This window comes from Rhineura floridana, chromosome 3, assembly GCF_030035675.1.
Source record: "Rhineura floridana isolate rRhiFlo1 chromosome 3, rRhiFlo1.hap2, whole genome shotgun sequence".
NCBI classification, from domain to species: domain Eukaryota; kingdom Metazoa; phylum Chordata; class Lepidosauria; order Squamata; family Rhineuridae; genus Rhineura; species Rhineura floridana.
The window spans coordinates 106,336,283-106,349,205 of NC_084482.1; the positions used below are offsets into that span (position 1 = coordinate 106,336,283).

Consider the following 12,923-nt stretch of genomic DNA (forward strand, 5'->3'; position numbering starts at 1 on the left):
AGAACATATTGCTGCCATGCATATTCACTTAATTTGTTTTATTCTGTCTGGAGCATTTTCCAACTATTCTTTGTAAGAAATAAAATAGTGAGATTTGTGTGTTACTTTCTGAGTTCCTTGCTGAATATATATTCATCTATACATCTACCCTAAACAATGCATCATTATTCATAGCTAGTCTAGAGGTAGTGCTCCATTGTGTTGTTCTTCTGCTATGAGTGTCTATTATTTTCCTTATGCTTTTATCTAAATGAGGCATAGCTTCCTTTTGACATTTGTGGATATTTAAGGAACATGTTTGTTCCAATAAAAACTGGTTTAAAGGGGGCGGGGGATGTAAACTTGCTATATTATTTTTATTAATGTTTGCATAAAGTTCCTCTACAGCTATCCTACACAGTCTCTGACTTAGAAAACCTGCAAGATACAGAGGCTGTACTGTACTGTACTGTAATTGACAATGCAATCTTATATGCGTCAATTCAGAAATAAGTCCCAGTGAGATCTATGGGCATCATTCCCTAGTGTGCGTTTGGGGTTGAATCCTAAGGGCTGGTTCTTACAATGTGCCAGCAACTTAATAACATAAACAAGACAGGTCTGCAAGAGCAAAACCTGCAGTTCTTTCACAGAAAATGAGTCATCATGTTACATGCATATGTGACTCAAGTGGTGCTCTGCTTGTGTGTGTAAGCTGCACATGGGAACATTTGTTTATTATTTATTTATTTAAATTATTTTTTTCCATTTTCTACCATGTAATAGGGCACTCAGGATGTATATAAGGGTTGTCAGGTCAGAAGCATCCCAAACCCTGAGATTTTGGGGGTGGGCCTGAATGATGTCATGGGGCATACCTGGGTGGTGTCATGGGGTGGGTCCGAGTGGTGTCATACAGCGGGTCCAAGTCATGTCATAGAGTGGGTCCAAGTGACGTCATTAAGCATGATACATTAAGCATCAACCACAGTTGCTTGGAGCATACAATTCATGTAAAAACATTTCTCTGATTGGAAATTAAGATATAAATCTTAGCTAAAAGATGGAGCCTGGGTAGGGAACATTTAATCTAGCCAACTCGCTTCTGGCAAAAAGAGGTTAAGTGCCCTCAGACCAGGCCAGTCACCTGAAGGCCATTGTAGGAAGAAAGGAGCCTTGTGTTGTGGAGATGTTAGATGGGAGCACTTGGGAGTAAAGATAGATGCCCCCAAAAGCTGCAATTCTAAACACACTAAGGGACTAAGCCCCATAGAACTCAATAGGATTTACTTCTGAGTAGATATTTATTCCATTAAACTTATAGACCGCCCCATAGCCGAAGCTCTCTGGGCGGTTCACAAGAACAAGAACAACATTAGAAATACATAAGCAAATACAATATAAAAACACAATTTAAAAGTACAAAATATTAAGAATTAAAACACTTCCAATAAATGCAACATGATTAAAATAATTAAAATGCCTGGGCGAAGAGGAAAGTTTTAACCTGGCGCCGAAAAGATAGTAACGTTGGTGCCAGGCGTATCTCCTCTGGGAGGGAGTTCCACAATTCGGGGGCCACCACTGAAAAAGCCCTTTTTCTTGTTGCCACCCTCCGAGCTTCCCTATGAGTAGGCACTCGGAGGAGGGTCTTCAATGTTGAGCGTAGTGTACGGGCAGTTTCATATCGGGGGAGGCATTCCAACAGGTATCATGGTCCTGTGCCATGCAATGCTTTGTAGGTTAAAACCAGCAGATAGGCAGCCAATGCAAGCGGGCCAGAATCGGTGTTATATGGTCGGACTGTCTGGTCCCCGTTAACAATCTGGCCACTGAATTCTGCACAAGCTGCAGTTTCCGAACCATTTTCAAAGGCAGCCCCACGTAGAGTGCATTGCAGTAATCTAATTTCGAGGTTACCAGCGCATGAACTACTGAAGAGAGGTTCTCTCTGTCCAGATAGGGATGTAGCTGGGCCACCAGCCGAAGTTGGTAAAAAGCACCCCGTGCCACCAAGGCTATCTGAGCCTGCAGCGACAGGGATGGATCTAAAAGAACTCCCAAGCTACGAATCTGAGCATTCAGGGGTAGTGCAACCCCATCCAGAACAGGTCGAACATCCACCATCTGGTCAGGAGAACCACCCACCAGCAGCATCTCAGTCTTGTCTGGATTAAGCCTCAGGTTGTTAGCTCTCATCCAGTCCATTATCGCAGCCAGAAATCGATTCAGCACATCGACAGCCTCACCTGAAAAAGATGAAAAGGAGAAATAGAGTTGCGTGTCATCAGCATACTGATGGCAACGCACTCCAAAACTCCTGATGACCGCACCCAGTGGCTTCATGTAGATATTAAAAAGCATAGGGGACAGAACTGACCCCTGCGGAACCCCATATTGGAGGTCCCAGGGTGCCGAGCAATGTTCCCCTAGCACTACCCTCTGGAGATGGCCCACCAAGTAGGAGCGGAACCACTGCCACGCAGTACTGCCCACTCCTAAATCAGTGAGTCGTTCCAGAAGGATACCATGGTCGATGGTATCAAAAGCAGCTGAGAGATCAAGGAGAATCAGCAGGGTCACACTCCCCCTGTCTGTCTCCTGACAAAGGTCATCGTACAGGGCGACCAAGGCTGTCTCCGTGCCAAAACCGGGCCTAAAGCCCGACTGAAATGGATCCAGATAATCGGTTTCATCCAAGAGTGTCTGGAGCTGGTTGGCAACCACTCGTTCCAGGACCTTGCCCAGGAATGGGACATTAGCTACCGGCCTATAGTTGTTAAAAATTTCCGGGTCCAGGGACGGTTTCTTCAGGTGTGGTCTTACTGTCGCCTCTTTCAAGAGGCCAGGGATTACTCCCTCCCGCAAAGAAGCGTTAATCACCGCCCTGGCCCAGCCGGCTGTTCCAGTCCTGCTAGCTTTTATTAGCCAAGAAGGGCAAGGATCCAACCTAGAAGTGGTCGCACGCACCAGTCCAAGCACCTTGTCAACGTCCTCAAGCTGTACCAACTGAAACTCATCCAAAAAATCAGAACGAGACTGTGCGCTGGACACCTCAATCGATTCAACTGCTATAACATTGGAGTCCCAAGTCCTGGTGGATGCACGAGATTTTATCCTGGAAGTGCCTAGCGAATTCGTTACAGCGCGCCTGAAATGACTGCACCATGTCCGTAGGGCCAGAATGTAATAGCCCTCGGACAATTTTAAAGAGCTCCGCTGGACGGCAGATAGATGATTTAATAGTGGCAGCAAAATGTTGCTTTTTTGCTGCCCTCACTGCCCCTAAGTACAGCTTAGTATAGGCACTTACCAGTGCATGATTGCATCCATCAGGAGTCCACCTCCATCTGCACTCAAGCCGTCTCCTATGCTGTTTCATCGCTCTCAGCTCCAAAGTATACCATGGAGCTTCATGAGCTCTACACCGGAGAGGGCGCACAGGAGCAATCATGTCAACTGCCCGGGTCATTTCTGCATCCCACAGTTCCACCAGGGCTTCAGCAGGAGCACCAGCCCTATCAGCCGGAAAACTCCCCAGAGCCCTTTGAAAATCCTCAGGAATCATTAGTCTCTGGGGGTGGACCATCTTAATGGGTCCCCCACCCTTGGAGAGGGAAGAGGTCGCTGTAAGTCTAAACCTCAACAAGCAGTGATCTGTCCATGACAAAGGGACTGATGTAAAGCCCCCTATTTGCAGATCACCATCTCCCTGTACAGTGGCGAAAATTAAATCCAGAGTGTGTCCTGCTATGTGTGTTGGGCCAACAACATGTTGTGACAGCCCCATGGTTGCCATGGAAACCATGAAGTCCTGAGCCGTCCCAGATAAGGTGGCCTCGGCATGGATGTTGACATCCCCCAGTACCAGCAGTCTAGGGGATCTCAGCAGCACATCCGAGACCACCTCTGTCAGCTCAGTTAGGAAGTCCGTTGGGCAGCTGGGTGGGCAGTACACCAACAGAATCCCCAATCTGTCACGTTGACCCAACACCAAATGCAAACACTCTAGACCAGTAGCCACATGGACAGGGTGCTTGGAGAGGGAGATGGAACTCCTATAGACCACAGCCACACCCCTCCCCGACCCTCAGATCTACCCTGATGCTGAACCAAATACCCCAGTGGGCACAGCTGGGAGAGACTAACTCCGCCCTGCTCACCCACCCAGGTCTCAGTAATACACGTCAGATCAGCTCCCTCATCCACAATTAAATCGTGGATGAGGGAGATCTTATTTTGTACCGATCTGGCATTTAGGAGCAGCATCTGGAGATCTGAGAGCTGGCTGATAGGACAACCAAAAGACCTGTGGATGTGAGGGAGACCGGAACAAGGCACAGTCGTTAGCTGCCTGGGCCGAGTTCCCCTCACCTGGCAAGTCTTCCTCACAACGCCGTATCTCCCTCTGCCCGTCACCACACCAATTGTGGCCCCCTCAAAGCTCCCCACTCAATATAGTTTGGATTGTGTTGTTGGTAAAGCTTGATTAGGGATCCTCTGCAAAGATATCCATATCCAAGTAGGGTTGGCAACCCCCTGCCTGGAATACCCTGCCCCTACCTTTTAACATCCAAATTTCTTTACAGATTTGACCCTTCACTTCAGAAAGAGGTCTAACAAATGATTAAGAAGATTCTCTACCCTTTTCTGTCTCCCCTGTGGGCTGCTATAAACTCACTTCGCCAGCCAACCCATTTCCAGTGAATATAATTGACAACAGAGAGAAAGCGCACTTGATTTGGTCTACCTTCATAGGCAGCAGCTTGGGAACAACAATTGCAGCCACGCTGCCCAGTATGTGAATTCTCTTTTACCACTATTGATCAAGAAACAAACAACAAGGTGCATAATCAGCCCCTGGGTCAGGTTCTGCTGCATGGGGATTTCTGTGACCTTGGCTGACTGGCTGCTAGGATTTTAGTTTTGGTTTTTTGGTTAGGAATCCTTACTGGTTGTGGGTTGCTTAGTTTTCTGCCTTAGTCGTAGGAATCTTGTTGTGGTTTGTATGGTATTGCATTTAAGAGATCATCACTGTTTTTTATTTTTATTTTTCTATTTGTAATTCATTTACCTTGTAAGAAACCGATCCTTTAGTATGGCAGCGCATATGCTTTGGAACTCCCTGCCTATTGACATTAGCAGGTGCCTTCATTGTACTCTTTTTGGCACCATCTAAAAATACTTTTATTTAGGCAAACCTAACCAGGCATGTAGAAGCTATTATTTTGTATCTATTTTTAACTCATTGTTCGTTTTATTATTTTGAATGTTTATAAATACCTGTCTAACTGTTTTTGCCAATAATTTTATTGTTTTAATTCCTGCTATAAACCACTTTGAGGTTTTTAAAAATAAAGCAGTATATAAATGTTGTAAATAAAATCAGTCAATAAATTTTGGAGTCACTGTGGTCCATGGGTCTCTTCCCTCTTTTGTACCGAGTCAGGCCATTTGGTACCATCTAGCTCCGTACTGATGACATGGACTAGCATTGGCTCTCCATGATTCCAGGCAATAGTCTCTTGCCTGACTTCTTATTGGCTAAAAATCTGAAAGGGCAGGGATTAGAGCAGAATTTAGAGCAACTAACAGAAGGTGCGGGGGGCAGTGGCTGACGTTTTGGTGTATATCTCAGGAACCAGACCACCTAGAAACTTAATTTGTTTTTAAAATGAAAGCTGAAAGTCCAGAGAATAAGGTGAATCACCCAGAGACCCGAAGAGGACCCCCCAAAACCAGAATATATATAGGGGATTGGTACTAAAGGGACTAAAGAAGTAAAATTAAAATAGAAGGCTAAAATCAGTTCAGGCTCTACTTTCAGTCCCTCCCAAAGGCTCTCTGGAACAAGATGATTTTCAGAAGTATCCAAAAAAGCATTAGGGAGGGAGCAGAGTGGACTTCTTGGGGTAGGGTATTTCAAAGCTTGCGGGCCACAGCTGAAAAGGCTGTCTACTGCATGCCTGCCAGTCTGTCTTTCATTCCAGGCACACAGAGGAGACCAGAGGCAGATGATCTTAAATTCCAGGCAGATACATATGGGCATAAGTGGTCCCTCAGGTACATTGGTCCAAGGCTGTTTAGGGCTTTAAAGGTCAAAAGCAGCACTTTGAATTGGGCCCGGAAACAAATAAGGAGCCAGTGGAGTCGATAAAGCACAGTGGTGATATGCTCCCTGTGCCATGCCCCAGTTAACATTCTGGCTACTGCATTTTGAACCAACTGTAATTTCTGAACCATTTTCAAAGGGAGCCCCACATAGAGTGTGTTACAGTAATCAAGCCTCGATGTCACCGATGCATGTGTCACTGTGGCTAAGTCAACTGCTTCCAGGAACGGGCAAAACTGGTAGACCAGTTTGAGTTGGCCAAAAGCACTCCTGGCTACCGCAGCCACCTGATGTTCAAGCAGCAGGGCAGGATCCAAGAGGACTCCCAAACTGCAAACCTGCTCCTTCAAGGGGAGTGCAACCCCATCCAGAATAGGTTGCAGACCTATCCCTGGTGTAGTTTCCCCCTTGACAAGCAACACTTCCGTCTTGCCTGGATTAAGTTTCAGTTTGTTAGTCCACATCCAGCCCTTCACAGCCTCCAGGCACCGGTATAGGATGAGCACTCCCTCCCTGCGATCAGGTGGTAGGGAGAGATAGAGTTGAATGTCATCAGCATATTGATGACATTGTACTCCAAATCTCCTGATGACCTCTCCCAGCGGTTTCATATAAATGTTAGAGCATGGGAGACAGAATGGTACCTTGCAGTACCCCACCGGCCAACAGCCAGGGGGTCGAGCAGTAGTCTCCCAGCACCACTTTCTGGGTCCTATCTATCAGGTAGGACTGGAGCCACCTTAAAACAGTGCCTCCCAATCCCATCCCAGCTAGATGGCCCAGAAAAATACCTTGGTTGATGGTATTCAAGGCCGCCGAGAGATCCAGCAGCATCAATAGGGATACACTCCCCCTGTCTGATGCCTGGTGTAGGTCATCAAGCAGGGCGTCCAAGGCAGTCTCTGTCCCATGACTAGGCCTGAAGCCTGATTGAAAAGGGTCTAGATAGTCTGATTTATCCAGGAAAACTTGGAGCTGAGCAGCCACTATCTTCTCAATCACCTTGCCCAAAATAGGGAGATTAGAGTCTGGGCGAAGTTGTTAAGATCTGCAGGGTCTAACAAAGGCTTCTTTAACAAAGGTCATATCACAGCATCCTTCAACAATGTTGGCACAGAACCTTCCCTTAGGGAGGTGTTAATTAAATATGCCAGCCAGTCAGCCACTCCCATTCTGGCAGATTTGATTAACCAGGATGGGCAAGGGTCAAGAGAACAAGTGGTGGCCCTCATTTCTCCCAGAGTCCTGTCCACATCCTCAGGCTTTACAAGCCTAAAAGTATCCATAGAAAAATGGCCAAAGGAAGCCTTGGGAACATCTGCCACAACTGTAGTTAATGAGGAGTCAGTCTGAATGCGAGCAGCTTTATCTGCAAAGTGCCTCGCAAACATGTCACAGTGAGCAACTGAGGGCTCAGAGCCTAATGTAGGACCAAAGCCCCAAAGAACCCGGACCACCCAGAAAAGCAGTGCAGGATGACACAGAAAAGTGAACTTTCTTCGCTGTCATCACTGCCACATGATAGGCTCGAAAATGAGCTCTAGCCTGTGTTCGGTCGGAAGCAGATTGAGATTTTCTCCATCGTCACTCTAGCTGTCATCCCTGTCGTTTCATCAGGCCCAAGGTTTGAGTAAACCAAGGTGTATTATGGGCATTCCCTGATGGGAACATGGCTGCCCTGCTAATGTGTCATGTGAACTGAGTCTGTGGTCTAATTGAATTGATAGTGGCAATAGCAGAATAGTAAAGTGCACTGAACTCACTGAGCACAAAACAAGATACAGGGAAGATTTCTTCTAAAAAGGAAAAAAAAAACCCTTTGTATCGGTATAGATGTTCATCCATCAAAATAAGTGTTCATTGTTTCACACTACCCATCTTAGAACTCCAGCTGAAATGGGAATGGAAACATTGAGAGTGAGTTTATAGGGCAAGATACTAAACCATTTTAATACTAATACTAATAATTGCCTAGTTGCATGCCAGAAATCCAAGGCTTGAAGCAGCAACAGCATATTAAAGGCATGCATAGAAATAGCCAGTTTCAAATGATTGAAATGAAATCAAAGAAATATGAAAACTCAATTCCACATAGTCAATTTAATCATGGGAACCAAAAACCAGAAACCATCATTTGAGGAGAAGGCTAAGACTCAGATATGGCCAAATCTTCAGTGAAAGATAATTTCACAGCTGAGGGCACACCACCCTCCTGTGAAGTGCCCTTGATCTCCCAACTTAGCACAGTAGGTACACTTAAGTGAGCTGCTCATGACAAAATAGAGATTGTGATGGGACACAGAGGAATTTCCACTCAATCCTATGCAGAGTTGAGCAGACACATGTCCATTGAAATACTAGAAACGTATAGAAATGAGGCTGCAAATTAGAAGATATATGGAAATCAATAAGCTGTTCATAGCTGGTAAACATTATGGTGCTCTGTTTTTTCTGGGGTTTAGTTGCTTAAACTGCTGACCCAGGAATTGTAGCTGTACAATATTTTTCTTCTTTATATTGACTCAGATGTCTCAGGTAAGAGTTCTTCACATGCATTATTAAAACTGAATCTGGAAGAACTCCATGCACACACAGTGTGGTATAACATACACATACGAAAAGATTGAGAAATGCAGCAACAGACAGTTTGACATTCTGATTAAAAGAACTCTTATCACATTTATATCCAAGTGGCACTTAAAGGACAGGATTAATTCTGATTTTATTTCTTTTTCTCCTGTGTGAAACATATCCTGGTTTGCTTCACTGTTCCAGTATTTTAATTGTGCAGCTGGACAATTGAAATTGGGATGGGGGAGCAGGGAAGCATGCCAGTGTTTGTGCTCGCTTCTTTTTCATGTGTCACTTGACTATAGGGAATAGTGGGAAGGATATGGGCTCATAGACACATAACTTGATAGGACTCCAAAGAGTTCAGCAGGCAGCCACCCGACCAGGAAAGACTGAAATTACCATACATTATCCAGGGTTGTAAGAACACTTCGGCAAGAGCTCACAAGCACTCTTTGTACTGGGAATTTGCTCATCTTTTTCAGATACTTTTAATGAGTTTTATTCAACAAAGAAAGGAACTATTGATGCTTTTCTACTAAAAGTAGCTGATGGATAGATGTAAAACAAATATCCAAAACAATAATTTCTTAGTTTTCATTTTGTCCTAATTGAAGTTATGTTCCATTTACCCAAACTCTCATCAGCAGTTAGAATATATTTTGGACAAATGTAGGAACTAGTAAAATACACATTTAGGTAAAATAAGTATTTAATCAAATTAGATAAGCATTCCTGCATGATATTTATACAGATTAGTTTATACCTCTTTTGGCTTTCTGCCAAGTCAATAGCTACAGAGCCTGTGGATATAGTTTTGGCTTGGGGACACCTGGGTTCAAATCCCCACTCAACTAGGAAGCTCATTGAGAAACCTTGAGCAAGGCTGCAATCCAATATGTGTCTACTCAGAAGCGAGCTCCCCTTGGGTTTCAGTGGGACTTACTCCAATGTAAGTGTGCATTGGATTGCAGGCTAAGTCACTGTCTCTCAGCCTAACCTACTTCAGTGCAATCTTTGTGATAATAAAATGAAAGGGCAGGAGAAGATTCATGTGTGCCACTTTGAGTTCCCTGGAAGAAAAGTGGGATAAAAATGCAAATAATAAAAATGATACATAATAAAAATAATATATATTACATAAATATTTTCATCATCTAGGAGAAGTCTGGGAAATGTTAGATGTTCCTTATCAAATATTTGAATAGCCTAAAGTCTTCAGAGGACCAGTGTTGTGATACGTACACTATATAACTTCTCTTTCCAAATTTTATCTGGATAGTAGGAAGGTACCAGTATTGTAATCTAATAAATGCATTCTGTGGGACTGTGCTGGGACTCTCATGGGGTAAGCTTTTCCACCTGCTTTGTCCCCTCACCCCTGCTCTTAGTGACATTTTTATGGGGACTGTCCTTTACCAGGAAGATGAATGCTTTTGGTTTTTAGCTATTGTTGTGTTTTAGAAGTGCTAGGATTTTGTTGGCTTGAATTTTTGAAAATTGTATTGTTTTTATTTGTATTTTGTATTTGTGTTTCTTTATTTGCAGTTGAGGGGTGAAATAAAACACAGAGACGTCAGCTTGGGTTGAACAAGGGCCACTTTATTTAAATTATAGCAAACAAAAACCCAATTTAAAGTGACCTGCAGAGGGAAACCTAGGTGCGGGAACTGTCTATAAGCAAGTAGCTTGCCACACAGCTCTCGGGCAACCAGCCCCTGCTGGGGCAAGGGCAAGCCCATCTGCTTACCCTTTACTCCGGCCACACCTTGCAGGTGAGTAGGGGGGCCTTCCCACGTCATCCCCACCCGGGGCTGTATAACCCCTGGATAGATGAGGATAAGTTGGCCCCAGAACCAGCCCATATCCTGCCCTCGAGCCGTAAAGCCCTGAGAGACAGGCCTCCGGAACTGCCAATCGCCTCCAAAGGTGCCTAAGGGGGCCGCCTAGCTGTCCTTACTTATTTCCTTTCTCACACCTTCCCGCACCAGTGTTAACTACATTGCCCTGTGGGGCATGACCTATTGGATAATTCGATTAGCCAAATAAGCCGAATCTGCCTATTAAACACAACACCCCCTAACCCGATTCCCTCCCACTCCCATAGCGGGGAGTAGGCAAAAAACCTGCCCACCAACGAGGGTGGCCAGGATAAAAATTCCTACTTGGCCCCGAAGCGACCCAATAGGCACACCATGAAATAGGGAGGGCAGGGCGGGCATCGCGCAGCAAAAGAGGAAGGTAGGAGGGGCGGCTGGACTTAAATAGTCCTGCAGGCTCCGCCCCTCACACTGCACGTTGTGCTTACATCACAAACGTGACACGCGATGCTGCCCCCTTAAAAGATGGAGGCAGCATCTTCACCCCCACCTGCATACTTGCCCCGCTCATCAGCTGCGCGGCGAGCGGGGCGTCATTTGTGTATAAGCCGCCTTGGGGGCCTTTTTGGGCAAAAAGTGGCCTAGAAATAAACCATATAACATTCATGCTGCAGTGCTTTTCTGAGAGATTTAGTTAAGTGATTATAGTTCCTTGATCTGCCAATCTGAACATCAAAATAATCCATTTTGTTTAAATACTCTGTCTACCAAGATTAATTATCTGAAAAACACTCTACAATTTAGTAATTTTAAAAACTAGTTTGGGGGTCTCTGTTAAAATCACCAGCAGCCCCATTTTTATCTAATGCCAGTTCAACAGCTGCTGTGGCAGCAGCATCCCCAGATGAAAGGCAGAAGAGATAAAAGGGAGAAAAGACTGTTTATTAATTAACTTCAGATATTTAATAGGTCCCTCTTCCAATTCTAAAATTACTGGCATGCAGTATGGTCTGCAGATGGATTGACTCGGGGTGTGCATATGGCTGAAAATTTCTAGCACATACATCATCATTTTGAGCTTGTTGAATGACTACATTCTGGAAATGGAATAGTCCACAGTTGTTTAATATAAAAAGGAATATAACTTGGTGCATTGCATGAATTGTTGTAACATTCCACAAAAAGCTCTGTGAAGCAAATTGTTCACTTCTATTGCTTTGTGAATATCTGAGATAGTTTTTTTAAAAAAAATATTCAGTTTTGTTTGATATAATCCAAACAAACAAAAAAGGCAAATATTTCATTATACATCCAAACAATTCATATTATTGAAGTTATTCATATTTATACTATACTAATTTTGGAGAGCTGTAATATAAATATTGAAGAGCAAGAAAATCTATGGAGAGTTTATAAAGTCCAAATTTCCATGGAGGCTATAATAAATTGAAGTTGTAACTCTTTAGTATTGATATATGAAATAAAGTTCCACCATGCCACATAAAAAGCTTATGGTCATTCTTTGCTCTGTATAACACATATATTATGTGTAATCTTTTCAGATATTGCAATATTCCATATCTTTCTATACCACATTAAAACATCTAGATTTTGTAGTGGTTTCCAGTGTTGTGCAATTGAAAGTCTTGCAGTGGTCAGTAAGAAAATCAAAAGATCTTTAGCTTTAATATCCATATTTGTATCTTCAAATAATATTATAATTATAACTGTCTGGTGATCATATAGGTTCCTGAAGAATGTCCATCTCTTTATATATTGTAGATCAAAATTCAGCTTCCAGTAGCATTCCAACCATAAATGGAAATATGTACCCGTAGCCCCACAGCCCCTATAGCATGTTGGCACCAGGGTGGAGGACATGTGTAAAATTTGTACAGAGGTTTGTTAATATGTGAGATGATTTGAAGAAAAGGTACTCCAATTAATTAATTAATAGAGCACTACACGATATATTTATAGAATAACAAAAATAAAAAGCATAATAATATTAGGAAATTTTCATGCAACTAGTGCAAAAGATTGTCTTTGAAAATTGTGCCTACATTTGCTTCTTTCTCTTTTCATTACCTATGCCAAAAGTAAGGGGAAGGGATCGCTGACACATATTCCCAGTGGTTATTCCTGGAAATTGAAAAAGCGATTGAGACTCTAGCAAAATTGAGGCATTAATTTTATTTATTTATTTATAAATAATAAATGCTACATTAGAACCAGTGTTGCATAGTGGTTAGAGTGTTGGACTATGACCTGGGAGACCAGGGTTCAAATCCCCACACAGTCATGAAGCTCACTGGGTGACCTTGGACCAGTCACTGTCTCTCAGCCTCAGAGGACGGCAATGGTAAACCCCCTCTGAATACGGCTTCCATGAAAACCCTCTTCACAGGGTCACCCATAAGTTGGAATCGACCTGAAGGCAG

At 43.7% G+C, this 12,923-nt stretch overlaps 1 protein-coding gene across 12 annotated transcripts in view; it reads left to right on the forward strand.

The window, feature by feature from the left end:
- SPOCK1 (SPARC (osteonectin), cwcv and kazal like domains proteoglycan 1) overlaps window positions 1-12,923 on the forward strand; it is an 872,143-nt gene that overhangs the window by 393,600 nt on the left and 465,620 nt on the right. The window lies entirely within an intron of this gene.